The sequence below is a fragment of the Lygodium microphyllum genome, chromosome 11, assembly GCF_053477565.2.
Source record: "Lygodium microphyllum isolate KBCC chromosome 11, Lygodium_microphyllum_v1.1.10, whole genome shotgun sequence".
Taxonomy (NCBI): Eukaryota; Viridiplantae; Streptophyta; class Polypodiopsida; order Schizaeales; family Lygodiaceae; genus Lygodium; species Lygodium microphyllum.
The window spans coordinates 63,501,527-63,517,651 of NC_141145.1; positions in this window are offsets into that span (position 1 = coordinate 63,501,527).

A 16,125-nucleotide genomic window follows, 5' to 3' on the forward strand; every position below is an offset into this window, starting at 1 on the left:
TAGACCTCTATCCATAAAAAAAACTTCCATGCGATAGGATCATCCACTATAATTATCCTTAATCAACTTATCACCAACAATTTGAGTAATCTATGACATTTCTAACATTATAACAAATGCAATTTTAGAAAAACCAAAAATAAAGTGTGTCAAACCACAATTCAAGCATGTGAACAAGTTTGAGCATCAACCGCTCAAATCAAAGATAAAAAAGCATTAAAAATACCCAAGAAAATACACATAAACTATGTTCCAATGATTCTGATCAAGGCATTATCTCCTTCCTTTGGCATTTGAGCCCCCACAAGCTGGGAACCATAATGCACAATAGTGGACTACTTGGGGCAGCCATTGAAGCTTAGTTTGAGCTCTCAAACCTCTCCAATCTCAACCCCAAGACCCCCGTTCAACTACTCTTGGTCTCACCTTTCCTAGGTTGAAGACATGAAGCTCAGCATGCAAAGGGTCCTTGTGGGAAGCCATGAAATCTCCATTTGAAGCTTTCCATTCTTAGAGTTGAAGCTCAAGAATAAGAAAGGAAGTCCCTACCATTAGAGGAAGCATCAAATCTTTGAAGGATTCATCCATTGGAGTGTTCTAATCAATCAGGCTTACGTGATGGAGAACGTTACATCATGATGGATCATGCTTCATCCATCTACTCCAAACACTAAAGTTACCCACCTAAAATGAATGAACAATTTTCCTTCCAATGCATCACGATTGACTCTAAATCAATTACTTTTGTTGACATTAACTCTTCCTTGATATTTGTATGCTTTGGATTAATCCAAAATGGATAGTTAGCCATTGTAAAAAGGCTTAGCAGCCACTAGTGAGTCACTGGATTGCCAAGGTAAGCCATAACCAAGCTCTTGTTTCATCCTTGTATCTCATGAAATGATTCAATGCTTCCTTTCCAATGCACCTCATGTTGGTTGGTTAAGTCAAAATGTCTGGCATGTATACTTTGGCCAAGGAAAAGGGTCGATGCAAGGTGAGGTGATAAACCAAAAGAGAGGTGACCATCCCTTAAGACTTTAAAGGGATACACAACTTGGCCCAAGGGGAACTTTGCCCACCTCCCAATGATTTCAAGCTTGACACTTGTATCTAGGTGTAAATACTCTCCATGATCACCCCACTTCTGATGAAATATCCCCATTTGGACACCCTTTCAATGCTCATTGCACCCATGTATGACACTTGATATGTATGTGGTCAAATGACATGTATGGCATTAAGATCCACTTATGCAGTGGATAGAGAAAATGGACATGTAAATGTACTTGGGATTATGTTCAGTATGACCAAAACGTTTATTATCATGATGCGCAGGCCTCTCAGCCCATGAGCCATCCATACAGTGCAATTGGAAAAAGGGATAGACAGTGTTTTAGTCATAGTCACTCAGGGACATTAATCACAAAGATCCACTTACAGAAAAGTTTGTATTACACTTGGGAATGAACCCTACAGCTCATTTTGAAATGTGTGTTGTACCCTCTAGTTTAAATTAAAAATATCCCCAAGATACAATCTAAAATCTATGGCTATTTTTGAGCATTGAGGTAATTGTAGATAGGGTGTAGACTAGACATAAAAGTCCAATTGCAGAAATCTCTAATCATGTTTTTCATAAAGCTTCATAGCTTGTCTCAAAGAGGGCCTCCTTTCCTTTGATTTGAATAAAAAATCTCATCGATTAAAGTTTCCCACCAAAGTTACACCCCATTACTGATAGTGGATCCCATGGACTGCATCTAAATGGTTGGCTAGAAAGGCAAAAGTAAGGTCCATGAAGAGGCCTAGAGAGAGATTAGGGAGTCTAGGAACTCAATGAACAATGAACCTATCTTGGCATAAGATTATCATGGTGATATGCATGAGGAAGTGCTCAATATGGATCCTCAAGGTAGTATTAATGGGAAGCATGTATTTATCATTGTGTGTAGTGGTAGTACTCACAGTTTTGTCACTAAATCAGCAATTGAGTGGTTGCAATGCACCCCTCTGGAATTATAGCATCCTTGAAATTTCAAGTAGGAAAATTGAGGAAAAAATTAGCACACGTGTATGTCCCACAGTCCCCCTTTGCTTGGGTGAGAATTATGTGGAATTGGTTGGCCTAATCACATTAGACATGGGTCCCATTGATGTTGTCTTGGGTTGTGATTAGCTAAAATAATTGGGAAATTTTTCTATGGACTTCTCTCAGCTCTACATGGAGTTTATGATGCATGGACAACTCATCCTCTTAGAGGGAGTTCATGATAATGTTGATTTTCAGCTAATTACAATAAAGCAACTCAAATGGGAGTTAAAGAAACACTCATAGATCTTTGTCATGGACTTGAATAAGGAAAATTTAGATCCAAAGTCTCTAAGGATTTATCCTTGCATGCTTTACTTCAGCATTATAGTAATTTATTTTAGATGCATATATCCCCTCCCCTTAAGAGGCAAGTGGACCACCCACTTGATTTAGAGCCCCATTCCAAGCTAATGAACAAGCCACCTTATAGACTCTCCAAGCGTGAACATGAAGAGGTTTCAAAGCAAGTCAAGGAGTCACTTGAGATGGGTTTCATTGAATCGAGTTCTTTCCCTTACACGTCTCCTGTCCTGTTAGTCATGAAGAAAGATGGCTCTTTCCACATGTGCATCTACTACAAAGACTTGAACAAAATCATTGTGTAGAATTGGCATCCTATCCCACGGATTGATGTCTTGTCAGATGAGTAAAAAGGGGTATGCTTCTTACTAAGATTGATATATGCTCTAGTTACCATCAAATCCATATGAGGGAGTTTCCCTGCCACATTTCAAATCCTCATGAAAAAAATTCTCCACCTCTTCTTGTTCAAGTTTGTTCTTGTTTTCTTTTATGACATTCTCATTTATAGAAAGTTCCAAGAGTAGCACATCATGTATGTTAGTAGGGTGTTTGATATCTTGATAGAGCATCAACTCTTTGCTAAGTAAGTGTACCTTCATGTAGATATTAGTGGAGTATTTGGGATACATTGTTAGCAAAAATGGGATACAAGCTCACCCCAAGAAGGTGAAATGTGTTAAGGACAGGCCCACTCCATCCACCACCACTACTTCATTACATTGTTTCCTTGGCATGTCTTCATTTTATAGATTCTTCATTAAGCATTATGCCACCATTGCAGCACCTTTGATTGATTGATTAAAAAATAAATCATTCTTTTGGGATGATATTGCTGATCATAGCTTTAAGCAATTGAAGGAAATGCTTACTTTAGACCCCATCCTCATATGCCCTTATTTCTTCGAGTTTACTATTCAATGTGATGCCATTAGCAAATGTATTGGCATTGTATGGCTATAAGAGCATGGTGTGATTGCTTTTGAGAGCCATAATATTGGTGACAAGGAGATGCAAATGAATGTGTATGACTAGGAGATGTTGGCCATCCTCCATGATATTAAGAAATAGAACCACTACTTATATGGCAACCATTTTAGAGTAAAAAGCAACCATAGAGTCCTCTAGTACTTCCTGAATCAGTCTATTTTGACTCCTAAGCACAAGAGATGGGTGGCAACCTTGCAAAACTGTGATTTTGAAAACTCTCACACTCAGTCAAAGATAACATCGTGCTCTCTCAGATGTGGGTATGCAAAGTATCCTCCAATTTAGAGTTGCAATGTGATTGGATTGAGGACCTTCAAGAAGCTTATTTGTTGGATGAGGACTTCAGCCACATATTCTAGAAATTACAGCATGGGGTAATGGTTGAAAACTCCCAATATCAGCTCAAACATGGCCTTATTTAGTCCCACAGCAAGATTATCATCCCCCATACTTCTCCCTTCACACAGAAGATCATCATGGAAGAGATGCATTCTTGCCCCGCTGTCTGCTGGTCACTTGGGTGTTTTCAAAACATATGATAGGATTTCCAAAATCTTTCACTGGGAAGGCTTATAGGGGGATGTCAAGAATTTTGTGACAAAATGTGTTCCATGCCAGTAGAACAAGGACATCATGCTTAGACCCCCTAGCCTCTTGCAACCTCTATCTATTCCTAAAGGGAAATGAACACATATCACTATGAAATTTATTAAGGGCCTTCCTATTACAAAGAACGGATGGAATAGTATATATGTGGTAGTTGATCGCCTCACAAAGGTTGCCCACTTTATCCCCACTAAGATCCAATACACAGCCTCTTAGGTGGCCACTCAGTTTATGGAGTATGTCTTCAAGTTGCATGGATTACCACACGTTATAATGCACGATTGAGATGCCAAGTTTATGAGTGACTTTTGGCAAGTAGTTTTCACATCTATAGTCACCAAGTTTGCTCCATCCACATTGCATACCAGCACAAATAGATGGCTAAACCAAAAGGGTAAATAAATGGCTTGATATGTACATACAACACTTTTGCCATGATGTACAACACAGTTGGGATAAAAGGCTCCAATTGGCTAAATTTGCATATAACAACTCCACCCACTCTAGCATTGGGGTTTCACCTTTGAGGCATTATTTGGGTATAAGGCCCCCCTTCCTACAATCCTATTCAGTGATAAGATCAACTCTCAGAGTAAAGCCTAGTTGGATTGCATGTAGGCCCTACTTTAGTGATGCAAAAAGAATCTTCAAAAGGAACAAACCCACATGAAGCTCTATGCTGATAAGAAAACAAGACATTTTGAATTCCAAGAGGGAGAGATGATCCTCTTGAAAGTGCCTAAGTCCCATTACTCCACTCTCAAAGAAGGTAGCAATAACAAGCTAGTCCACCATTTTTATAGCCCCTACCGGATCCTTAAGAGAGTTGGTGACTTGGCCTACCAATTAGAGCTTCCCCCTACCACCAAGATTCACAATGTGTTTCATGTTAGCTAGCTAAAGCCCTTCATTGGCACCTCAGTGGACTATGTGGAAGAGATTTCCCCCATAAACAAAGAAGGTATCATTCAGTACATCCCTAAGGCAATCATTGGGCAATGAGATAAAAACTTAAGATCTTGATCCATCAAGGGATACCTCATCAAGTGGAAAGGTCTACCCTTGGAATAAGCCTCATGGCACCCAGCCACTATTATCAATGAATTTCCTCATCTCTAAGATGCCCAATGGGCTGAAGGCTAGTAAGTTATGTCCACTTTTGACCACACCTTGCTTGCACACTACACACTATTTTAGAACAGTTTTGTACGTGCTCAAATCATAGCCATGTGCTTTCTACATGATCTGAAAGTACACGTCATAAGCTTAGGTTTGACATACGACATGCCCCATTTGGAGCAGCCTATCAAAAGTTATGGAAGATTTACCTTAGTAAGCCTATAGTGGACAACATGTTGTTCATAATCTTCACCCACCCATTTTCATTATAATGTGGACCAAAGCAGTACTCTACACCCCACTCCTTAGCCCCTTTAGTTGTCTTATGTTTTTTAGGGTAAAAGCTTTTAGGGTGGGGATGGATTGTAACGAGCATGGGGGATACATGAGACCTCGAGGTTAGACACTGAGTCACACTACCCGGTGTATATAAGGTATAAGAGACCTAGTTTAGGGCATCTAGTTGTTATCAAAAACATACTCTTCACATTCATCTCTAGCTTTTATGGCTTTCTCCTTCTCTCTTCCCTCTTTCTTGTCTTTCTCTCTCCTCTTATAGTCTTTATTCTTCTTCTTCCTTCTCTCTCTTCAATTCATTCTCCTCTCTCATCTCAGATTCATTCATTACATGAATTTAGCTTTAGATAAGGTTTTTAATTATCATTAGCCAAATTAAATAAGGTTGCAGGCTATGCCATTTGTAGACAATGAAACACATGCCAAGTCTTTATGTAGATTTGCAGTATTAAGATTTTGATTGAAACGTCCTCACACAACACACAATCAAATTTAGAGCCTTGAGCTCTTAAGTAACCACTAATCATTGATTCAAACAATCTCCCCTTTCTCTTCTCTGCTGTGACAAGCTTCAAGCCCCTTGCTTCTCAGTAAGCATGCCCTATGATTGACCATAAATTGGCCACGTGCTTTCTCCTCACAAGTAGGCCCCCATGCTTGTGAGCTTAAGTAGCCCACCATGCTTCTAACATCCAAACATGAACCAAATTTGTAACCAACATTGACCAAATCCTTGCTGACATACATTGATTTGTAGCATTCCATGGCTTCCAAAATGCATTCAATATGCAATAAGGCCCCAAAATTCAAGCTCCAATGGCTCTTTGAAGCTCTGCCCACAGTCTTATATATCCCTCAAGCTGCATATCAATCATTCAAAGCTTGTCAACATCAATAACTCTACCACCATTATAGGCTATCCATTCCACTTTCCTAATAAACTTATTAGCATCCTAATTTTCAAAACCAAAGAAGGCCCATACCTAAGAGCAATCATGCTTGACTTTGTATCTAGGATAGTTACCTATCTAGACACTTCCCAAACCAATATGATTAGTAAGATATCCTTATCAAAGGCATCAAACTATGACAAGTGCATTTAGTAGATGGTCTCTAATAGCCCCAAACTCAACTCCAAATGACATAAACCAAGGATCTCCTTATTATTAATAAACTATCTAAATTGACACAACAATAAACACATCAAAACCATTCATCTAGGATAGTCACCTATCTAGACACTTCCCAACTTGATATGATCATTAAGAGATCCTCATCAGAGACATCAAAATATGACAAGTGAATTTGGTAGATGGCCTCAAGTAACCTCAAACTCAACTCTAGATGACACAAACCAAAGATCTTCTTATTATTAACAAACTATCTAACTTGACACAATAGCAAATACGTCAACACCATTCATGCACTACCTACTCTCCATATAAATATCTGACAATTGAATTTGGTAGATGGCCTTTAATAACCCCAAACTCAACTCCATAGGTTATAGACCAAGGATATCCTTATTAATAAAAAGACTACCCAAGTCAACATAGGAGCAAATACATCAAAACCATTCATCCATTATTTGCTCTCCATATAGATCTCTGATCAACCTTTCAATAGTTCATGTTTGAACAAGTTTTCAAGTTTTCTAGGATTATAATATTTAAAGATTTATAGGATTTCAATATTTTACATATGCAAATAATAAACTATGGAATATCTCTTTAATTCATGCCTATATTTTTGCATAAAACTATATATTTCCAACAAGTTTTTCCATGAAATCCACTACAAAAACTACAATAAAAAGCTTGGAATCCTTCAATTTTCAAGATTTCAATACTCTTTTTAAAATCATCAAGAAAAACCACCAACTCAAGAAAACATCCATCAAACATTGTCTACTACTTGAAAACACTGGCTTTCTTATAATTTCAACCATTGAAAATAATGCAACTAGTAACCCTCCATGACGGCTCACTTCCATTGATGAAAAGAGAAAGAAAAGTAGAAGTAAACAATCCTTCCCAATCACACAAATAGAACGAAGGAATTGCAATAGCAAGCCAATTGTTAAAGCCCTATCTCCACCCACATCACCATCTATTTCTAGAGCTACAAAACTTTCAAACATGTAGGTCTCCCTCTCTCTTTAATGTGTAAAATTCCTAAAGACCTTTTTCTCAATTTGTAAACTAAAAAAGCCTCTAAAAACCCTCTTTTTCACATTCTTTTCTCTCTTTTTAATGCATATATTACTAGCATTAATCTTCTTATTTTGTCAAGGGAAAAACATACCGTTAACCACTTTAAAATATGTTACTTGTATAAACTCTCTTATGAACATGTACCCAAAATCCAAACAAACTATATTTATATATTTTTTGTCATTTTTCCACATTCACTATTATATCCTAGGTCAATTATTTCCATCCACCAATGCCATTAGACAAGCCACTATATTCAATCTAAGTGATTTGAAGGACACTATCTCCAATGGTCATACTGTTGGAGTTTGGAGAAATTGGTTTCCTTCTGGTGCCCTTCCACCTTGCTTCTATTATTGTTGTGATAGCAATGAGGTGAATGAGTGGTCAAGAGAGACAATGCAAGTGACTTAAGGAGAAAAGTCTAATCATAGACAAGTCACTTGACTTGACTTTTTATCCTTCTTCACTATGCAAACAATGAATTAGAGCAACTTAACATCACTCAAGAAATGTAGGTCACCATGTAATCTTTCGTTTCTAAAGGGAGTAATAAAATTTAAATGAGTTTTAATTTACATATCCCTAGTCTAAAATATCCAAAAAATAGAAATAAATATAAGTAAATAATAATTTGAAAAAATAGCATAAATATCCAAAATAAAACTCATTAAGAAAGGATTTACAAATTGATAAATCAACATTAATGTAAATATGATTAATTGTTAGAGTCAAAAAATTTATAAAAATTTCATGATTAGAGTTGCAATCTTATTTTGGTCCTTATAATCAAACCAATGAGAAAAAATAAAAATAATATAAATAGTGGATTTTACAAATAAACCTTGTCTTAAGAAGCTTATCCAAATCTTACCTAATAAGACATACATATTAGGATTAGCTATAGTCAATGTTTAGTAGGCTTGTGTCAAGAAGAGACTAGAGATTAGAGAGAAGAGGGAAAAATAGATAGAAAGAGTGAAGAGGAGAGAAAAAACCAAAAAGACAAGAGAGAGGTGAGAGAAGCCATGAAAGCTATGAAAAGAATGTAAGATGAAGAGACTATAACCTTGATTAATGAGTGGTGAAAATTTACAAGTCTCAACATCTTATATACCTATGTTAGTGTGACATGGTATTATTGATCAAACTTTAAAAAAATAATATCTCTTTCTAGTTTCTTAAATTTTATCCTTGCAATGAGGTTTTTTCCCACAAAAAAAGGGGAGTTATTACAATGGCTAAGATTATGGACATAACAAAGTACTACTCTATTTTATAGTCATACAAATTATTTGAGTAGGAGCTCATGAGGTCTTCCTCCCTCCTAGTTTTGCCACTAAAACTATACCCCCCCTCTTTCTCTTATTGATCTAGCTTTGGTAGTGACAAAAATGATATATACATGATATGTCTGAGCCATAGAGCCCAATCCATAGTGCCATAGCTAGTGGCTTATTAATGAGGTAGAGCTTGTGAGGCTTCCCTCTCTTCTAGTTTCTCTACCAAAACTATACCTTGCTCCCTCCCTCCCTCCCTCCCTCCCTCATCTAGCCTTGCTAGCGAATAAAATGATCTACAAAGAGGCATAGAGCCTAAGCCATAGTGCCATAGTTAGTGCCTTAATAATGGGCTAGAGCATAGCTTATGATGTCTTCCTCAACAACTTACCATATTTTCATGCTCTTGAGACTCTTGATCTTCAAATTCCTACTATAATTACTATTTTTTAACTTGATAGAGCACTTCTTGATTACTATTGTAAGAACATCATGAATGATGGTTGCTACTACAAGCACCAAAAGAATGCAAGGTGCTACTGCAAGAATAGTAGAAATGTTGGTTTTTATTGTAGGAATTGCAAGACTACGGTTGTTGTAGGTCTTCTTGCAAAAATTTAGACTCATGTAGTTTATCTTATAATCCTAAAACATTCAATAAACTTGATAATTCCTTACTTGCTGAAATCTCCTTCAAACTTGAAAATATACTTTGCAAATAAAGAACCTGGAACTTTCTTAATACAGAAAGTTTTCATATTTGCATGTAATTAGAATCTAGCGCATTCGAAACCATCACTACCGTTGTCATGCTGCTACGCACACACCGTGTGAAAAACTCTAGAGTGTGGCTTTCTTATTAATCTAGAGAGCCAATGCCATATTAGTCATTAGTGTCAATATCTGTAGTGTAAATGGTTCAAAAATATTAGATTTTTGGATAAGTTTAGCTAATTTTTGATATTTTAGATATTATCTTTTGTAAAAATCCATAAAACTGTAGACAACTTCTAGATTAGGATGACATGTAAAAGAAAGTAGATAGCTTTCAGCCATTTTGGGAGCATTTTATGTAAAAAGAAGGATTGGCAAAATCGTGCGACGCAGGATCGCAATTTTCAGGTAGTGAATAGCACTCTGAGAATTGGGAGATGAAGAAGGAGTGATTTGGCAAAATTTTGGCTAGATGTTCTGGTATTTTACCGCCATTTCGGAGCCAATGGAAGCATGAGATTGGTGGTCTGAGCAACATAGAGGAAGGTATTGTTTTATGCATATTTTTGTCTACAAGAGATTTATCTTCTCATAATGCAGAAAGAATTGGACAGGCTTCACCTCTGTGAGTATTCTTCTACATCTTCTATTTCTTTGAACCCCTTCTCTTCTATCTACTCCTCTCCCTGAATCTCCCTTCACCCTATTGTCTCTTTCCCCACAGTAGACTTTTGATCCTAAATGCTTCAACAGTGATGAACCCAACGTGAAAGTCAGTAGCAGAGGTGTGTAAAGATGGGGGATTATGCTGGATCAAGTGGTGGTGCTGATTTACAATAGATGATTGATGCATTGTAGGTAGTGGGACAAGAATTGAAGCAGTTTAAAGGTCAAAATGTTTCTGCCTTCATCCGATTCTATGAAGAAAAAATGTTGTTTCATGGGGTGCCATAGTATGCATGGAGTCAGTATTTCTTCCATTTGGCCATGCATGCATTGCATGATTGGATTGATGAGTTACATAAAAGAGATGCTGATAGGGCAACTTTTAAGAAAGCTTCGAGGTAAGATTTTTTCTTGGAAGATGCAAGATTGGTAACTTAAAAGACATTTATAGATTGGATTGAAAAGCCCAATAAAGGGTTAGCTACTACAGCTTTGCTCCATGAATTTGAAAGTCGGTATGCATTGTTGGATACCGATGAGAAACATTCATTGGAGAGTCAAAAAATTGATTTGTTTCTGACGACTGCAGATCGTGTCTTGTAGGAGAAGCTATGTTTACTGCAAAGCGAAGGAAGCAAAAAATGAGGCATCAAGTGGAAAAGCACAAGGCAAAAAAAGGAAAGTTGCCCTACAAAAGAGTGGGCCTCAAGGAAATCTAAAAGCATAGGAACAACCATTAGGAGTCCAAGATGCAAACATGGAAGCTGCAAGAAGCCAAAAGCAAGAAGATGCACCTTTAAATATAAAGGCGTAGCCAAAACTTTTGTAAAAGAGTGCCAAGCTCCCTCCTGTGCAATTTGTAACCATGAATGGGCAAGAGGACTAAGCTAGGAAGAGAGGACAAATGGGAAAAATGGCCTAGGGTCGGCCATGTAAAAAAGGGGATAAGGGGATGATCGCCCAAAAGGGATTTGGGGTTTTGTATATAAAGTTCAAAAATTGAATGAGAGCTCATTCTTTGGTGTGTGGCAAAGTGGACTCTTCCTCTTCTCTTCTTCTCTTCTCTTGCTTGCTTGTCAGTGCTTGAGGGAGGGAGTGTGAGTGAGTGAGGGAGTGAGTGTGTGAGAGTGAGGGATCTTGGAGGTGAAGTCCTCCCCCATTTCCTCTCTTCCTCTTCTCTTCTCTTCTCTCATCTCGTGCGTGGCTATGGAGGATGGAGCTTGAAGGAAGAGGCTTGAGGATTCTTGAGCATGCATCATGAATCATGGAGCTATCGGAGTGCTTGAGAGAGGAAGCAACTCAAGTGGGCATTAAGGTAAGCTCACTACACTCGTAGAGAGGGATAGCACGTCGGCTATGTGAGAGGTAGCCATTAGTGCTTGCTTGAAACACTTGTGAGCAATAAGCGGTTCGTGGGTCTTGGCGGTTGTCGCCTCTACATTTTGGCTCCATTGCCAAGACCAATGGATTCAAGCTTGAGTGCTTGCGTGCTTCAAATCGAGCATCGAAGTAAGGATTTCTTCCCTAAATCAGAGCTTGAGATAGATAGGAGGCTTTGGGTTTTTTTATCCATGCTATAGTAAATATTTTTGGTTTTTGATGATTAGTTGAGTAGGAGAAATCAATTCAGTACTTTGCTTTTGATTTTTGTCTCATTTAGGGTAGGATAGGAGGGAGAAATCGGAGCATGAGGCTTAAGGTTCACTACCATAAAATAGTCTTGAACAAGGCAATAACAGGGAAAAATGGGAAAAAAAGAGTTCTCAAATGTCTCAGAGTCATAGGTGGAGTGATAAAAAAGGCTAAGGTGCTGGCCAGCAAGGGTTTAAGGTCCTGAGTGACCACGGAAAACCTCATTTTCATTCCTGGCTTTGTGTATGTGTGTGTGTGTGTGTGTATGTGAGAGAGAGAGAGAGAGAGAGAGAGAGAGAGAGAGAGAGAGATCTTGCAGGTCATGAGTCTATGTCAGATCGATTGAAACGTAACGTGGCTTTTTGCGAGATTCAGGTATATGATACCCTTGGCCTACACCTCTACTTGATTCCTAGAATTTTTTGTAGGTAGTGGAAACATCAGAGTCGAGATTTTTGGCAAAATGTGATCGACATGCATTTTAGCTGGCAGAATTAGATGTTTTTCATAATGTTCGATTCCCGGAATTGGACCCAGTGATTGGTCTGATTCCTAGAATCGGACTTGGACAAGCCCAACAGTCCGATCCGACATACCTGTCCGATTTTGAAAATTGGACATTTTGAAAATCGAACATTTTGAAAATCGGACCAAATCCAAATCGGATCACTTCCTAATTGGACACACCACCTTTGTCATCCGATTCCGAGATTTAGATGAGAAGGAATCAGACATGCCACCCAATCCGATTGGGATGCTTAGCCATCCGTGATCGCAGAAATCAGACTAAAGAATTGGACTCAGTATCCTGTCCAATAGGATATGCATTCGAATCAGACTAAGTACCCCTGTCCAATTCCGAGAATCAGACATTACCCAATTGGACCAACTCAAGCCATCCGATCAGGCACATCCAATCTAATTGTGACAATCGGATTGACCCTGTCTGATTCCTAGAATCAGACACTAGTAAATCGGACATTCGATTTTCAAAATCGAACACTGGTTAATCTAACATAACCTAAGAAAGAAAATCTAGAATTTTGGCAAACCCGAGCCAACGAGAAGTGTGATCCACATTGGAAGAACCCACCAAATGCCTCACAGGTAGTTATAGACCTAGAAATTGTGACCGAACAGTCCAAAATTGTGTTTGGTGTTGTGGGTTGATTGTAAGACCCTGACTTGACCCTGATGAGCTGAATAGAATAGCGCAGTGAAAAACCCTAGAAGCCGGCGAGGACAGCTAGAAACTGAACACACGACCCTATCAAGCCAACCCATAGAAAAGAGCACCAGAGCTGCACACACATTTTTTTCTCACTCGCACTGACTTCCAGCACTTGAAACACACTTAAGGAGAGCAAAGATCCTGGTTGTGCACAGTGCAATGAAAAGAATATACCCACACACACACGCATGGAGTGAGAGTAAGTTGAGGACTGGGTTGCAATTAACAAGGAACTCACTCAAACATAAAATCGTGTAGGAACCCACCAGTAGGAGAAGATCCCATGACATAGAAGGGTGATCAAATCCCTGAAAGAAGGAATAAGAAAATAACGTGATCGAAGAGCTAGACACAGAAAGGATTGACCCCATCGAGAAAGTGGATCTATGTGGCCTCATTCACGTGATCGACAACTTGGTGCAACAGGAAGCCCTAGACATGGAAGAGGGCAACTCAGGGCCGAAGAAGCTACAAGGAGATTGACCTAGGAGACCTTCCTGAAGTTGTCCAGCTGTTGGTGAATAAATACAATGCTCAAACCCGGCTAGAACACTGTGATAGAACTATAGAGGATGTCATAGTAGACCTCGAGGAAGAGAAGAAGCTGGCTCATAGGGCTCTGCAAGGCCTAGCCACATACAACCAGGACCAGCAAACTAGAAGCTTGTGCCATATCTTGGAAATGTGAGAGGTTTAGAGAGTGCTAGCCTTAGTAGGTAGGAATCGATCGGAGAGTGAGAGAGAGCTAGAAGGAGACCTCACATTGAGTGAGCTTCTGATGAAGTGACTGGTAGATAACACGGCAACAAAGCAATGTGCTAAATCATTAGCAACATTGCTACCAGTAGGGTTAGGGGTTAACCAAGGCTCTAAGAGAGCCAATCAAAATTTTGTGTGGTGGCAAATCAGCTGGCAAACGATGACCTGTATATCTTTGTGGAACAATTCGAGCAGGTTTGCGAGGCCAACAACCTTATTGATCCTACTCAATGCTCCCAAGATTTTGGATTGTGCTTAGGTGGCAAGGGTCGGCAGACTTGGTACACGAGTTTGGATGTTGTAGAGCATGCCAATTTCAATGGCTTGAAAAATATCTTCATTAAGATATTTTCCAAACCTGGGTACTCTGATAACCTGCTAGTGCAACTCATGAACGTCAAGCAGAGAGAGAAATAGGATATTTGAGATTATGTAACCCATGTGAGGAGCCTCTTCAAGAGAATCCCCATGGGAGAGACCAACCAAGAGAGTGGTATCCACGGTATTCATCAATGAAATACAAAGTGAAGAGCTCTACAAAGCCTTGTCCAGCAACTCGAGCTTACAATGAGGTGCACTGGTGGCAAAGGTCTTTGAAGAAGCTATTAGAGTGGATGACTAGCTCAAGGGAAGAGGCTTCAGAGGCTTGGATCAAGAAGAGTCCAATGCCAGGAGTTTCGAGAGGGCCTCAACACCGAGTGAGAGAGTAGACCCAAGCGCGCACGACAAAGGGAAGGGCATGGATTTGGGACAAGAGCTAGCAGAGATCAGGATGGACATAGCTAAACTATAGGAGATGATGAGACGGCCAACATGCCCACACGTCCAATGTGTGCATTGTGGCAGAAACCACTTGCCAATTGAGTGTCAAGTCCCTAGGTCACACCCTTGCGCTAATTTTGGTAGGTTTGGCCATGACACCATGCATTGTCGATTACATCGAAGGCTCCCATACCCACAGCGTTACGGTCAACCCTACCTTGTGAACAAGCCACTGACTTCTCGATACCTAATGATGCCAAGACATCCATCCCTAGGATGGAAATAAATCCTACTGGTAACCCTATATCATGGGGACCCTATGTGACCCACCCACTGAGTGACACTCCAGTTCATTATGTGGATGAGCCTAGTAGCGATGAGCCTTATGTAAACCCATACATGTCATACAATGAGGAAGGCAACACAATCCTTATGGACTATCGACTAGTCAATCGTGTATTGGACTTGTGGTCAAGCACTTGTTGTCACCCAGGACACATTTCTTTGCACTGCCTCGAGAGGAGCAGCCAAATAGAGGTAAGGCTGACTTGAGATGCATTGAGTGTGGAATCACTCATCTCTTTGTCGATTGCCCTAGGCGGAGGCCATCTTCTGGTTCTGCAAATGAGCCATCGGTTCCATTGGGATTGTTTGGTGTTGAGACACTCAATGGGGAGGCCATGCCTATCTCGTTGCATGTCATGACCCATGCGTAGACAAAGCATGCCGGCATATCATTGCCAGTGCCTAGCAACCTTGATGCAACCTCAATTGGAAAGAAGATCTAAAGACGAAGAAAGAAAAGACCAGATGCTAAGGTTACCCTCAAAATCGAAAGTGCCACAACACTGCTAGTTGGAAGGAAAGTCATTGACATAGAGGAAGAAACGTCGGCCCCACAAACGGCTGAAAAGGAAAGTGCTAAGTTTGGGGAGTACCCCAACCCAAAGCGCCAACTCGAAGCCATCAAGAAGGTGAAATAGTAGGGGAAGGAGGCCTAATAGCACCTAAAGGACATTGAATCCATACTAGAAGATCAGATTGATGATCTCTCAAGCATAAGCATACCAATCTCTCTCCCACGACCAAGATCAAGGGAGATGATGGCACCACAAGCTAGGCTGCCTAGATAAAGTCTAAATGCTTTGGGCTACCAAATCAGCCAGGGCCATTGGCCAAGAACTACAAAATTAGGAGAGAGGCAAGTAACTAGCATCAAATGCTATGGGTAGAGCTGAAATAATGGGTTGAAGAACCAAATGAGCCAATTACCATAGACTTGCCTAAGCATAATGTAGAAACTCAAATACCGATTCTGACACTGCACTCCATACCTAAATCCTTGCATGTTAATGCCTTTTGGTAAGGCATGGAAATGCATGCAGTCTTGCCAGTCTTAGCACTGGGGGACGTCACCAAAAAGGGGATCGTGGACACATGGGGGTAGGAGTGAGTGTGCTA